Source organism: Oryza sativa, chromosome 10 (assembly GCF_034140825.1).
Source record: "Oryza sativa Japonica Group chromosome 10, ASM3414082v1".
Classification (NCBI taxonomy): Eukaryota; Viridiplantae; Streptophyta; class Magnoliopsida; order Poales; family Poaceae; genus Oryza; species Oryza sativa.
The window spans coordinates 2313027-2326913 of record NC_089044.1 but is presented as its reverse complement, the minus strand read 5'-3'; the positions used below and the strand labels follow the sequence as shown (position 1 = coordinate 2326913).

The 13887-nt window shown below is 44.6% G+C and overlaps 1 long non-coding RNA gene across 1 annotated transcript; it reads right to left on the bottom strand.

Moving 5' to 3' along the window:
- Nucleotides 1–902: 902 nt before the first annotated feature.
- On the bottom strand, nucleotides 903–1647 carry LOC4348069 (uncharacterized). The gene is made up of 2 exons (XR_001540500.3): nucleotides 1396–1647; nucleotides 903–1259 (listed from the first exon to the last, which is right to left on the bottom strand). It is a non-coding gene; the product is annotated as an uncharacterized lncRNA (long non-coding RNA).
- Between the last annotated feature and the right edge of the window lie 12240 nt (nucleotides 1648–13887).

Below are 13887 nucleotides of genomic sequence, written 5' to 3'. Positions count from 1 at the left end.
GTGGGCACTAGAAAGAGCCCGGTACAAAGTAAGTTGATCCAATTATGATCCATGGTCATTTCAGAAAGTGCATCGTGACATTGAGTAGGATGAAATCACTACTGGAGAAGTGATATTTGCTTGGTCATGCAAAAATCACATTAGTCCTGATTCGAGTAGTAACCTAGGGTACTTATCATTTTTAATCCTGGTTGAAAAACATGTCAGACCCTATTATCTTTAGTCCCAGTTATTTATACCAACCGGGACCAAAATTAAAAAAAACCATGAACAGTTGCCCCGAGCTATGCACCGAGCCACGCGCCTCGTCCTTATCTGCTCATCCTCTCCTCCTCCCCTCTCATTTTCTCATCCTCATCCTCCCCCTCCTCCCCTTCCCCTCTCCACCCCCTCCCCCCTCCTTCGACGATAGCGACGGCGGGCGGCGGCTCTCCCCTCCACCAGATCCGGCGGGAGGGGAGGCCGCCAGGTGGCGGAAGCAGCCGCGGCGGCGGGATGGGAGGCGGCGCATGGCCAGGCGCCCGCCGGCGGCTGTGGCTTTCTAGATTTTTGTTAGATTTTGTGAATGATTTGTAAATTTTGTTGTAGATATTTTTAGATTTAGGGATGATTTTTTGAATGACTTGTGGAACGCGGATTATTTTGGGGATGGACCTATGGTGGATGATTTGTTGTGGATGATTTGTCAGGAATTGGGGGTGACAGCATTGGTGCTTGAAATAAATAGATGCAAGTAGAAAAAAAACAATAGAAAAAAGAAAAAAAAATTAGTTTCAGTTGGTAACACCGGGACTAAGGATGGTAGCGTTATCATCTTTAGTCCTGGATTGGGTGTCCCGGTTTGTAACCCATGACTAAAAGAGGTTACAAACCAGGACTAAAGAGCTCTTCCCCACAGTGAATATATAACTTGGCGGTGTTGGACACCAGATGGTGAATATACATTTACTTATTACCGGATACAATATCTCCTCGGGCAGTTATACTGTCCGTTATATTATTTATATTGGTAAAGCAAATCATTACAAGCAACGCACGGCAAAAACACATCAACACTATATCTATATTCAAATCCAGAAATGGGTTTTATTGACTGAGAAAGTACTCCGTAGTAAACTTGCTGCGTAGAAATACTACTATATGGCACGTGATCAATTATATATTTCTCCGCATCGTCCATCCATGCATGGATCCGGTGGCAACATTAATTAATTATTAGTTCCCTCTACCAGGGATTGGCGGGCAATCTTGCTGCACAGCTGCCAGAAATGACGAGCAAAGAACTTTAATTAGCTAGAAAGGCGAAATTAAGATCGTAATTTATGCAGCAAATTAAACCTTCTTTCGTCTATTTAGAAAAAAAGAAGTAAAGAAATAGCAGCAGTGGTAGCTTACGATTGTCCGTGCAGGTGCTTGGTCCACCTTGTGCGAGGATGCCGCTGGCAAAAGCGAGTAAAACGAAGAGGACGAGAAGCAGCTGAACGGAGATTGACAGGTTCTTTGCCATTGTATTACTGACACGAATGCAGTATATAATGTGTGTTTTCTGCGTTTGGTGAGGCCCGAGAATTGGGGTACCGCGGCTGCTCGATGCTCAAAATGCAATAGCAGCTCCAGCACTTGTATAAAGCAAGCGTAGCCTCCTCTGAGCTTCAACCAATAATCGATCCATCTTTGTCTGGAAGTTGGTTTGGTGGAATGGAAATGTGCAAGAAGGAACTAGCTAGTGGGGAGTGGGGACAGCTAAATTATTAGTACTAGATGTTAATTAGTTACTCTTCCTCTGTACCCTAGAGACTGTCGTTTCAGCTTCAAGTTTTGTTTCACAAAGACTATTTTTAGAGTGAGGTCTGCCGAACCTCTTGCTACTGCTTACCCTTTTCTTCTCTTTTAATGAAGGAAAAAAATACGAATTATTTCCCCCCATCAAATTATTGTGGTTGACCCAATTACACCCCAAACTAAAATACCAGACATTTTACATCCTCAACTATTCATACCGGACAAATAACCCCCCTTAACACTATTTTGAGTGGTTTCAACTTGAGCTTGCACACGTGGTGCCAACGTGGCAATCCAGTCAGTAAAAAAACAAATAAAACTCTCCAAGCCCACTTGCCATTCTTCTCCCTCAACCCAATCTTTCCCCGGTCGCTCTTTCTCTCTCTCGCACACGCTTGGGCGGCCGACTGTAGTGGCGGAGGCGGACCAGGCAGGCGGCGGCGGAAGCAGAACTGGTGTCGCGCGGGGGCGCGCCTGGCTCGTCGAGGACCGCGGTGTAGCACGCCAGCACGATCCCGTTCGCGTGTCTGCCTCCTCGCCCATTCCCCTTCCTCCTTCCACGATCACCACGCCCCCAGTGGCCGAGAGCTCGCCCCCGTGCAAAGGTGGCGGCAACGGTGGCGACCCTCCTTGCCGTGGCCTTCTCCGCCCAAACCACCGCCACCGCCGCACTGCAAGAAAGGGGAGGGAGTCATAAGAGACGGATAGGGGAATGGGGGAACAACGGTGGCGGCCTTCCTCACCATCGTCCGCCTCTGGCGCACCTCCATATCTCCCCGCAACACCGCCACTGCACCCACCACAGACGCGGGCACCAACACCGGTGCTCCACGTCCACAGTGCCCTCCGGCCACCGCTCGCCCTGCATGCCGCGCCCCCAGCATCAGAGAGAGAAGAGAAAGGGGTGAGGTAGGAGTATATGAGAAATGGGCCCATAGTTATTATTATTATTTTTTATTGGATTGCCAGATTAACATCACGTGTATGCCACATAGCACCAAAACCACTTCAGATTTAGCCAAGGGAGTAATTTATCCGGTTTCAATAGTTTGGGGTGTCAAATGTCTGGTTTTGTGATTTACGAGGGTAATTCGTATTGTTGCGATTGTTAGGGGGTAATTCATACTCTTTCCTTTAATTAACCACTTAATCAGTAGTACTCCTTATTGTTTTATCCCCCTCTGCTTATATTTTTCCCCAAAACAATACAACGCTCATATAAACAGCACGCTAACCTGTACGAACACACGCCATACTCCCTCTTTGTTTTATCCCTTTCTCTTTTTTTTTTCGATGAAACACAGTACAAACACAGACACAAATGCTCGTCTAACCGTATGCACACTAATCCTTACTAACACACGTCATACCCTTACGAGCATCTCTAAAAGCTCAGCCGGCATATCTTGAGACTTACAAAATCATCAAAGACGGCTCATTATCGATATGTACGTTCCACTAAAGAAAGTAATTCTAACGAAAGATATAAACTGGATAAAAGAAAATAGAAGGAGGCAAACACTATTCTGTCTGTTATGGACAAGAGACAATCCAACATCTTTTTTTTAATGTTACGTTGCTCAGTTTGTTTTGAGATGTGTGTTTTTTTCTTTTAATATCCCTCCACCCCGTAACATCAAAAATATTTTTGGTAATTGGCTTAGAGAGGTATCTAGATCCATTAAAAATATTATTCTAATTGAAGCTAGTGTTGTATCTTGGTCAATTTGATGTTGCCATAATGATAAACAATTATCTAACCCTACGCGGGTTATCTTCATATATTCTTATTGACTTTACTTTTAGTTTACGATGCTATCACACGAGGAAGAACATGATAATATACATCGGTATTACACTCTTGTAATCGGTAGTCAAGGGTCTCTTACTTCACTATCACTATGTGTGGTCTAGTTTCATTAGAATTGCTAGCTAAAAAATCTATCAATAATAAAGGGGAGTTGGGGATTTGTCCCATCATCTTATTTCTCATTTTGATTTATTTTATATTAAACAAACTTATGGTTATGTGTCTTATGATAGAAGTCGGAGATGTAATCCATTTCCATTATCTAATAAAATCTAATGAAGGGCATAGTAATCTTTTACAATTTTATTTATTTTGCCTTCGACTAGTTAAAATAATAGTATTTTAGGAACGGAGGGAGTATATCCTATAGCAAATATTGATTTCAATAATACCTCAACAACTTTGTTTGTGCCACAAACGAACAGCAACCACTTGCATTTGCATGTCGACAATTATTAGTACATGTACAAGTAAAAGGGATATTTCTCTGAATCTTCCAAACCGTAGGTGGCATAGCAAATCAAGCAGAGTCAGGGCAGTCAGCTACTACTCCGGTCATCGTTGGTCTTCTTCAACATGCATGATCGAGATCGACCATACCGTATGGAGATTTGGGTGGTTGCTGGGTCGCTTCTGCAGCTGCCTTCATGCAAAGAAACTTGGTGGAAGTAGGTCATCCTAATGAGAACGCACGAGCCTTGCCCTGACTTCCGCATGCATTTGTTGGCATATCTCCTGTGGGGGCTAATTTGAGTTAGGCTCATATATTTCTCCGTAACTTTACCTACTTAAAAAATATTTTTATAGTGTTTTTTAAGTCCCACCTGACATACCGACTCTAAAAATAAAAATCACAAATATAATCTAACGACCTTAAAAATAGGAAATCAGATAAATCTAATCTTACGATCCTGGAAATCAAAAATCTTTATATTTATCTTTATCTTTATCTCTATCTCTATCTCTATCTCTTCTTTACTATTATAAAAATTAAAGATATTTCCGTCGGGATTTTGGTACGCCATCCGTGTTTGAGTTAATTTCTAATTTTATATTTATCTTTTCTATCGTCTCCTTCTTTTCGCTGTTTTTTTTTTCGATTCGGTTTTTTCCGCTTTTTTTCATCAGATTTCTTTTGCTCCGTTTTTTTTTTTGTTGTTGCCGCTTTTTTCGCTGTTTTTTTCCATCCGGTTTTTTATCTCCGCCGCCGCTTGACCAAACCCTAGCGTCGTCGCCACTTTCATATGTCTCCACATGCGTTTACTTCTCCTGGTCTCTGTCGTCGCCACTTTCATATGTCTCCACATGCGTTTACTTCTCCTGGTCTCTGTCAGGTTATAGATACCACATACCTCAGTTGACTACATCTCGGCAGAACACACCACATACCATGTCTTATACGGAAACCGACCTCAGATATGGATGGAGTTCCGAATAAGGAAAGACAACTAGAGTTCTACATGGAAACGACAAGGACTACTCAGATTATATCCATATAGGTTTCCCTAGTTCTACTTGGACAAGGGGACACCTATGGGTAGGGATAAAAGTGGTACGGATAATTTCCGAGTTCCGATCCTGTTTTTCGGATGCGGATTGTTGCGGTCGGATTTTTTCAGATATTTTCGGATTCGGATACGAATTCGGATAGTTTTTCTCGGATACGAATTCAAATACAGTAGCGATGGTATCCGTCAGAACTCGGATTCGGTCGGAAACTATCCGACCGTTTTTGCCGGATATCCGAATCATAATAAACAGAAAAATCCAAATTAAAACATTGAAAAAAGCTCGTCGCCGTCCGCCGCACGCCGTCGCTTCGCGCCGCCGAGTTCCCGCCGTTGCCGTCGCACGTCGCACGCCGGATCCGCTCGTCGCCGTCCGCCGCACGCCGTCCCCTCGCGCCGCCGAGCCCCCTCCGTCGTCGTCGCCTCACGACGTCGGATCCCGCGGCTCCAGGGCCGCCAACCCCGGATCCGGCCGCCCCGAGGCCGGCGTTGCCGTCCGCCGCACCCACACGACGTCGCCTCGCGCTGGCCGTCGCCGTGACCCGGCCGCCCCGACGGCGGCGCGGCCGGTTACGCTCGTCGCCGCAAGCCGCAAGTCGTCGCCTCGCGCCGCCGAGCAACCGCCGTCGCCATCCGCCCTACGCGGCACCGCCCCCGATGTCGCCGTCGCCATTCGCCGCACGCGGCCCAGCCCCCGTCGTCGCCGTCGCCGTCGCCGTCCGCCACACGCGGGCCCCGCCCCCGTGGTGGCGTCTCGCGGGAGCCGGGAGCCCGGGAGGAAGGGCGGCGGCTGAGAGGAGATTGGGAGGTGTGGGAGATTGGGAGGCGGGAGAAACTAGGGATAGGTTTATATATCCCTGGGCCAACGGGCCTAAGAATTAGCTATTAAGTCTATATGATGTCCCTCAACTTTGAATTAAATTTTATGATACTAAATGAACTCATGTGAAAAGGTTATCAAAAACTAGTTGCAGTAAGAACACAATAACTCGATAGAACATGATTTTAGAAATATTTAGAAAAAAACAATCATCCAATTTATTGACATGATTTTGCCTCATAATGTCTTACTCTTAGATTGAATCATCTTCCTCAACCACAAAATCGGATATAACAAAATTATTAACACTAAAATTTGAAAATGTTGATATGTTCTATTAGAAAAAGTAACGAGTTATATTTCTTCATTGATTTGTGAAGGTCAGTTTGAGGGACTTTTATGTTCCGATTAATATTCGTTACCGTATTCGTTTCGATTTGTATTCGCTCCGTATCTGTATTCGATAATTTTTGATTCTGTTTTCGTATCCGGGTTTCCGATTCCGATTTTGATTCCGAGAAAAAATATGAAAACGAATATGATAAAGCTAGTTTCCGACCGTATTTGATCCGTTTTCATTCCTACATATGGGTATAAATACAAGACCCCTAGGAGGAGAGGGGACAAGATCACCACAATCAACACCCACCACAATCTACGGAACAACATACAAGCCAACATACGCCAAGACAAGACGCCGGATATCGACTTCAGGGATAAGCACGACTAGTCCCCTACGGTATCTCTAGATACTGTCAGGAGAGACGAAAGCGCTATCTTTGATCTCGCCGGGCACGGATTCGAGGAGGAAGACTACCCTGTTGTCGACTACGAGTCAGACCTTCAGACCGCCATGTTGACAACAGTTAGATAGGCTGTCCAAATATTGTACTGGTGTGATTATAGTGAATAAGAGCAACACCGGCTCCGGCCAACAGGATGTAGGGTTATTAACTGACAATTCAGGGGCCCGAACCTGTATAAAAATCCCTATCTCTGTCTCTTTTACCTCAATCTCGCATATATCCTAGTACCGACGATCCCCATACTATGCAAATACCAGAATCGCGACATCAAACGTCAACAATGGCACGCCAGGTAGGAGGATTTTGGTGCTTCAAGATTTTGATGAGATGGGTTTAAGAGATGGATTTCCCGACAAGAAACTCTCGACTTCAGCTTTGGGAGATACCGCGGAGGACATCGGTTCAGCGTCGTCAGCCACGAGATCTTGCTCCGTTCCAACCACATCCGAGCCGACGTCCACCGCCGAAATCTTGAAATCCATCGTTAACAGGTTAACCGTTCTAAATCTGATTCTAATCATAATTATATCGGTTTTGTCTTTTAGTACTGCTTATGTGCTTTTTGTTGGTTCCTTTTGGTTTACATATAAACACATACCGCGGCCGAGGCGCCGACCGAGTCCAACGAGTTGTCGGACACGACGGGATATGCTGTACCGAAGCCTAAAGGAAACCGACTAGGTTACGCAACCATGAACCAGGAGCAAAACTACTGGACAGCTCCTTGACACGTCTACACACATGTCGCATGTGTCAGACCAATTAACACATGAACAAAGGTAATTAGCAGATTAATTATTTTAAATTAATCTACTAATTCCGTATATACATCCGGCATGTATCTACAAAGGTACGCAATATTTTTTATCGTACCTGTTTTCTAGATTCATACAATATTGTCAGATCAGTAATTTATTATGTTTACCTAGAGCATGTTTTTTATACAATATCTGTTGTGCAAGTGTTCCCGATGTTAAACTGACTACGGTCTAACATTGGGGACTCGCTCTGTTTTCTTCTGTATAAATCATGCTTGTTTACGGTTTACATAATGCCTGATAATTACATCTGCTCGTTATATCCTGATAATGCTAGAAGATCCATGCAGTTTTTTAGTACATACTCGATATTCTCTGCTATATGTCTTGCCTTCTAGAAAATATTTTTCAGGAATAATTGAGCACTCGAGTAGGTTGTGGTCGACTACACCGCATTATCGAGAACGATCTCGACAAATACAGAGTCGTCGCGTCCAACCTACCAACGAAGATTGACGACTTATCTCATAGCACCGGCCATGGCTGGACTACTCGAGAAAAGGTTGTTAACGGATAATTCCTCGCGAACGGCGTCGGCTTGATCACCCGACATGATTGCGAACGGACTTCCGGATATGCTATAAGTTGGGTATGTGAGTCATGCTGGCCACATGAGATGCACATGTAATAAACCAACTCTAGCGCTTTCATTGATGTTCGAGAGATAATTCTACTCGCTCGCTGGTTCTCGAACCAGTACGTAGCAATCTCTCGCACCGCAGACTTCCATTGGTGTTCGAGAGATAATTCTACTCGCTCACTGGTTCCCGAACCAGTACGTAGCAATCTCTCGCACCGCAAACTTCCATTGGTGTTCAAGAGATAATTCCGCCCGCTCGCTGGTTCTCGAACCAGTACGTAGCAATCTCTCGCACCGCAAACTTCGATTGGTGTTCGAGAGATAATTCTGCTCGCTCGCTGGTTCTCTGTCACAACCTGATTTTCCGTTTCAGGATTTATAAATTATTTAATAAATTATTAATAGAATTTATATTAAATGTTCATTAATTTACAGGTGAAGTTAAATGTGGGAAATAAAATTTCCTAAATATAAAGCATGGATGAATTTAATTTTTATTAAATTCTCTATGATTAAGTATACTCTCTGAAATTTTCTCGGATTTTTCAGAGCTCAATTCCTAATTGATACAAAGAACAATTCAGTAATTAGTTAATCAATTAATGATCTAATTATAATTATGTTAAGTGCTTTTCTCATTTAAAAATCCTTAAATTATAAATTGTTGTGTAAAAGGAATTATTAGAAATGATCTTAAAATCCTAAAAGAGAAGATCTAATTTTAATTTGTTAAATCTCAACATAAAAGTGGGCTAGATAAAATTTTGTTAAATACTTCTCTTGTTTCTATAGTTCCTAGATTTTTCTGGGATTTATTTGAGCCAAGGAAGTATTTTTAATAAATGGAATTGCATTTCACGAATAATTTAAATTGAAAAAGTTTTTAAAATTCTTCTTTTGGCTTTGGGCCGAAAGTCGGCCCAAAAAGCTCTCTCTCTCTCTCCCCGGCCCAGTCAGCCCGCCAGCCGAGCCGCCCACGCGCGAGCCCTCGCCGCTGACAGGTGGGGCCCACCTGTCAGGTCGTCTTCCTCCTCCAGTCGCCGCAGCCGTGCCCTAGCCTTGCCGTGCAGCCGCCGATCCCCTTCCAAATTCGGCCGCTTCCTTCCTCCTCTGGCCGAATTGATAGAGGGAAAATGATCCCCGAGATCTCCTCTACCTTTTCTCTTTTGGAATCGTCGACTAAAATCGTTTGGAAATCCGTGGATTCGATCTCGAATCGGATTCGTCTCTCTCCCCGAACCCTAATCTTTCCTTCCCATCGCCGGTCGCCGTGGGCCATCGCCGCCGCAAGTCCAGCCTTGCGCCGCCGTCGCTCCGGTCATCGTCGTCGCTTGGGAAGACCACCGCCGTGTTCGCCGAGTTGCCGCCGACCTCGTCCACCCCTCCGTCAACGCCGAGGACTGCCGGAACATCGCCGTCGTCGTCGACCCGATCTTCGTCGCCGCTCATCCTCGTCGCCGTCGTCGTCCGGTCACCGTCCGCAGCCGTTCGTGCCTCGGTAAGGATCGCCGCGTCGCCCGCATCGCGTAGATGCTCTTCATTTGTGCCGCCGCGCCGTCGTTCGCCGGCGAGCGTGCGAGGCCGAGTCGCCGCTGGTGATGACGTCATCGATGCCGTTCCCCGTGGACCGCGGTGGATCGTTTAGGTCTTGGCCGTCCGTTTTAGATAGGATAGATCTCGGCCGTTTGTTTCCGTAGACCGCCGCCGTGCACCCGGTCCACCATGAGCCGAGTCCGCTGACGCAATAAATCCCTTTTCCTTTTCAAAAATAATTCATTATTGCGTCATAATTCAATTAAAATCTATATAAAGGATTTAATCCAATTTAATCTTTGAAAATTCATAACTAATTCTCTGTAACTCAGTTTAATGTGGTTCAAGTTGCAAAAGTTGTATAAAATAAAGATCCACATATTAAAATTATCCATAAATTGAATTAAATTTATTTAATCCTTTTTAAATAGGCTTTAATTAGATTTAATCTAGTAAAATTCGTAATAAATTCATATGAAGTCAGAATGAGGCCGTTCAAGTCTCATAATTCATCTAAAATTATGATCTACATGTTTGTTTACTTTATATGTATTGTTTATTTGGTTTTTATTAGTCTTTTTCCTTGTTTTGCGTGTTAGCTTGTCGTTTCCGTCGTTTCGAAGGTTCGCGAGTGCGCCGGAAGTGTTCAAGAAGATTAATTGAAGACCCGTTATTGCAAGGCAAGTCACACAGATCCCAAACACAATTCCTTTAAGCATGTTGATCCTATATTTAAATTCTCTATTTATTTCAACTGTGCATTTATTTTCGAATGCCACCGGGTGGTGTGAACTTATTCCTTTGTAATGGCCTGTTTGCATTGATTACTCTATTCCTTGATACCTTAGGTTATTATAATTTGACTAGTTGAGCTTTATATATTGGTTCAGCTAGATGTTAGACATAATTGCTTAGCCATGCTTAGAAACATTAGCACACAATTGGGATAACTAATGCTTCACTGTTATTTAATGATGGCTTAATGATAGCTCACGATGGTCAATCGTGATTGGTTGATTAATTAATGTGCCAACTAAAATTTGATAATGGTGGGTTGTGAGCACATGGTTTTGATGGTAGTGCTCATGACAATTAAGGACCTGTTCACGATTTTCGATTGTGAAACATTTACCGTGCCAACCATAAGCCAGAATGGGCAACGGCTGGACACTTTGTATAACAAGGCTCACTGCGGAGCACCAGACTGAGAAGTGGTGGAGATAAGCCCATGGGGGTCGCTAGGGAGTCCATGCCTCTGGTTTTTGAGGGGGTGACTATGATCCGGGAATGGTGCACTGCTTTGAGTTGAGTTATGCGAGGGGTCTTGTCACAATCACTCGCCATGGTGACGTGTCTGCGCGGACACGGTGACATGACGGTGGGTTGTATCTTATGGGTACAGTGGTACACCTCTGGCCAGAGTAAAACTATTCGAATAGCCGTGCCTGCGGTTATGGGCGGGTCTAACAATGTCTTTCGTGATTAGTCCCACACTACTTATTAATAATAACGTGATAATTGATGGTAATTTGATTAGCTCCTGGTTTGGAATGGTACATTCCTGGTTTGGAGATAGATCTGTACAGCCGGGTATGGTTGTTCAGGATGGTTGGGCTTGTGCAGCATGGGTGTGCTGTTCAGTGTTGATTAATATTGATGATTAATTACTCCACTATTTTACAATTCTCAATTGTTTGCTAAATGCTTCTTTTGCAAATAAGCCCTATATTATGCCATTCTTTGGTATCCTTGTGCACTTGCATATTTGCTATGTGGCTTGCGGAGTATTCCATATACTCACCTTGCAATAATCAATCAAACCTCAGTTGAAGACAAGTTGCGAAGGAGAAGACGTTTGGCTTATACCCCAGTTGAGCTGCCTGTGGGAGTGAAGCCAGAGCTTCGCTAGATTTTATTTTTCGCTGCAGTTTTCTTCGTGCTGAGGACTAAAGTGCCTCTCATGTAAGTATTTATCGCATTATGATGAATCTGTATATTAAATTGTCAGTTTGTGTACCTCGGCTGATTCCTGGACGAGGATTTTAATACACAAATTAGTTCGGAAATTACTAGTGAATTTCTGGGCGTGACATTCTCAAACCAGTACGTAGCAATCTCTCGCACCACAAACTTCCATTGGTGTTCGAGAGATAATTCTACTCGCTCGCTGGTTCTCAAACCAGTACGTAGCAATCTCTCGCACCGCAACTTCCATTGGTGTTCGACAGATAATTCTGCTCACTCGCTGGTTCTCGAACTAGTACGTAGCAATCTCTCGCACCGCAAACTTCGATTGGTGTTCGAGAGATAATTCTGCTCGCTCGCTGGTTCTCGAACCAGTACGTAGCAATCTCTCGCACCGTAAACTTCGATTGGTGTTCGAGAGATAATTCTGCTCGCTCGCTTGTTCTCGAACCAGTACGTAGCAATCTCTCGCACCGCAACTTCCATTGGTGTTCGAGAGATAATTCTACTCGCTCCCTGGTTCTCAAACCAGTATGTAGCAATCTCTTGCACCGCAAACTTCCATTGGTGTTCGAGAGATAATTCTGCCCCGCTCGCTGGTTCTCGAACCAGTACGTAGCAATCTCTCGCACCGCAAACTTCCATTGGTGTTCGAGAGATAATTCTACTTGCTCGCTGGTTCTCGAACTAGTAAAACGTAGCAATCTCTCGCACCTTAACTTCATATGGTTGAGGTACAACTACAGCAATAGCGTAGCGGTCCTCGCACCATGACTTCGGATGGTTGAGGAATAGCTACGACTGGTCTTCGACCGGCAGCGTAGCGGTCCTTGCACCATGACTTCAGATGGTTGAGGAACAGCTACGACTGGTCTTCGACCGGCAGCGTAGCGGTCCTCGTACCACGACTCAAAATGATCGAGAGACACCTACTCACTGGTTCTTAACCAGTTAATTGTAGTGATCTCTCGTACATTTACTTCTAGTGGTCGAGTTACGACTACTACCTGGTCCTCGACCAGCGGTGTAGCGATTCTCCCACTATTTCCACTTCAAGTGGTCGAATTACGACTACTACCTGGTCCTCGACCAGTGGTGTAGGGATTCTCCCACTACCTTTACTTCAAGTGGTCGAGTTGGGACTACTACCTGGTCCTCGACCAAAAGTGTAGCGATTCTCCCACTACCTCTACCTCAACAAAGTTGATATCAGGTACACAATATCGCCAAGTGTTTTACCCAGAGATCCCTTACCACGACGACACCTAGCGTTGAAACCTATCCTACTGTCCCTTTACGCCGTCTTGACAAGGCCTTCGAGGAACTTCGGCTAGTGACGCCCAGAGCCGATAAGGCCTTGTCGGATCCTGTAGAGACAAAAGACCATGTAAGATCTGGTCGTGTAAGAGTTCTCGCCGCGCGTATTAACCAAGCCGTGTAATCGGAAATTGAGTTTTCCAACTTCACGGCTGGGGGCTAGGATCAGTGCTTGTTCAACCAAGGCAGGTCAAGGGTCCAAGAGCCTTCTCCTCTTAGGGTCAAGGGAGAGTGTATGACTCAACAAACTGACTGATCGAAGTCGGTAAGAGAGAAGACGCTCATATACAAAACATTGGTCTATAAATTTAACTCATTTTCAGTTTTTCATACATATTATAACATGTCACCCTTTGAGCGCTCGCTCGGGGGCTATTTCTATCTAATATTCTTTTCTGAGTATTGATTTCAGGAAAATTCTATTCGACATTGACGAAGACTCTATGTCTCTATGGTTCTACACCAAGATCGACTAAGGCGAGTACGACCAATGTTGACAAGGCTTCGTCGCAGATTCTACGCCTTCTCGATCGCTCGAGAACAGTTGGTGGATCTCGACAAGGAATACGGAATGAAGAGATGGTGTATCCGCCGAGATAAAATTTCTTGACTTCAATCCAAATTCTCGATTACAGCAAGACGGGAGACCTAGTCGTATGCTCTGTACTTTCTTGGTTGACGTCAGAGATTGACTCAGACAAACCCTTTAGGTGCCCGCACGAGGCTGATAAAGGAAGTCTAACGTTATCTCCGAACTCACCAAGAACGGTCACTTGAGCTCGATAACAGTTACTCCATGGTCAGCGGTTGAGAATATGAATTTGTTCATTTGCATTGAAGTCGGGGGCTACTGTCAGGGTTATGGATACCACATACCTAATAGCAGTCGACTACATCTCGGCAGGACACACCACGTATCATGTCTTATACGGAAACCGACCTCAGATA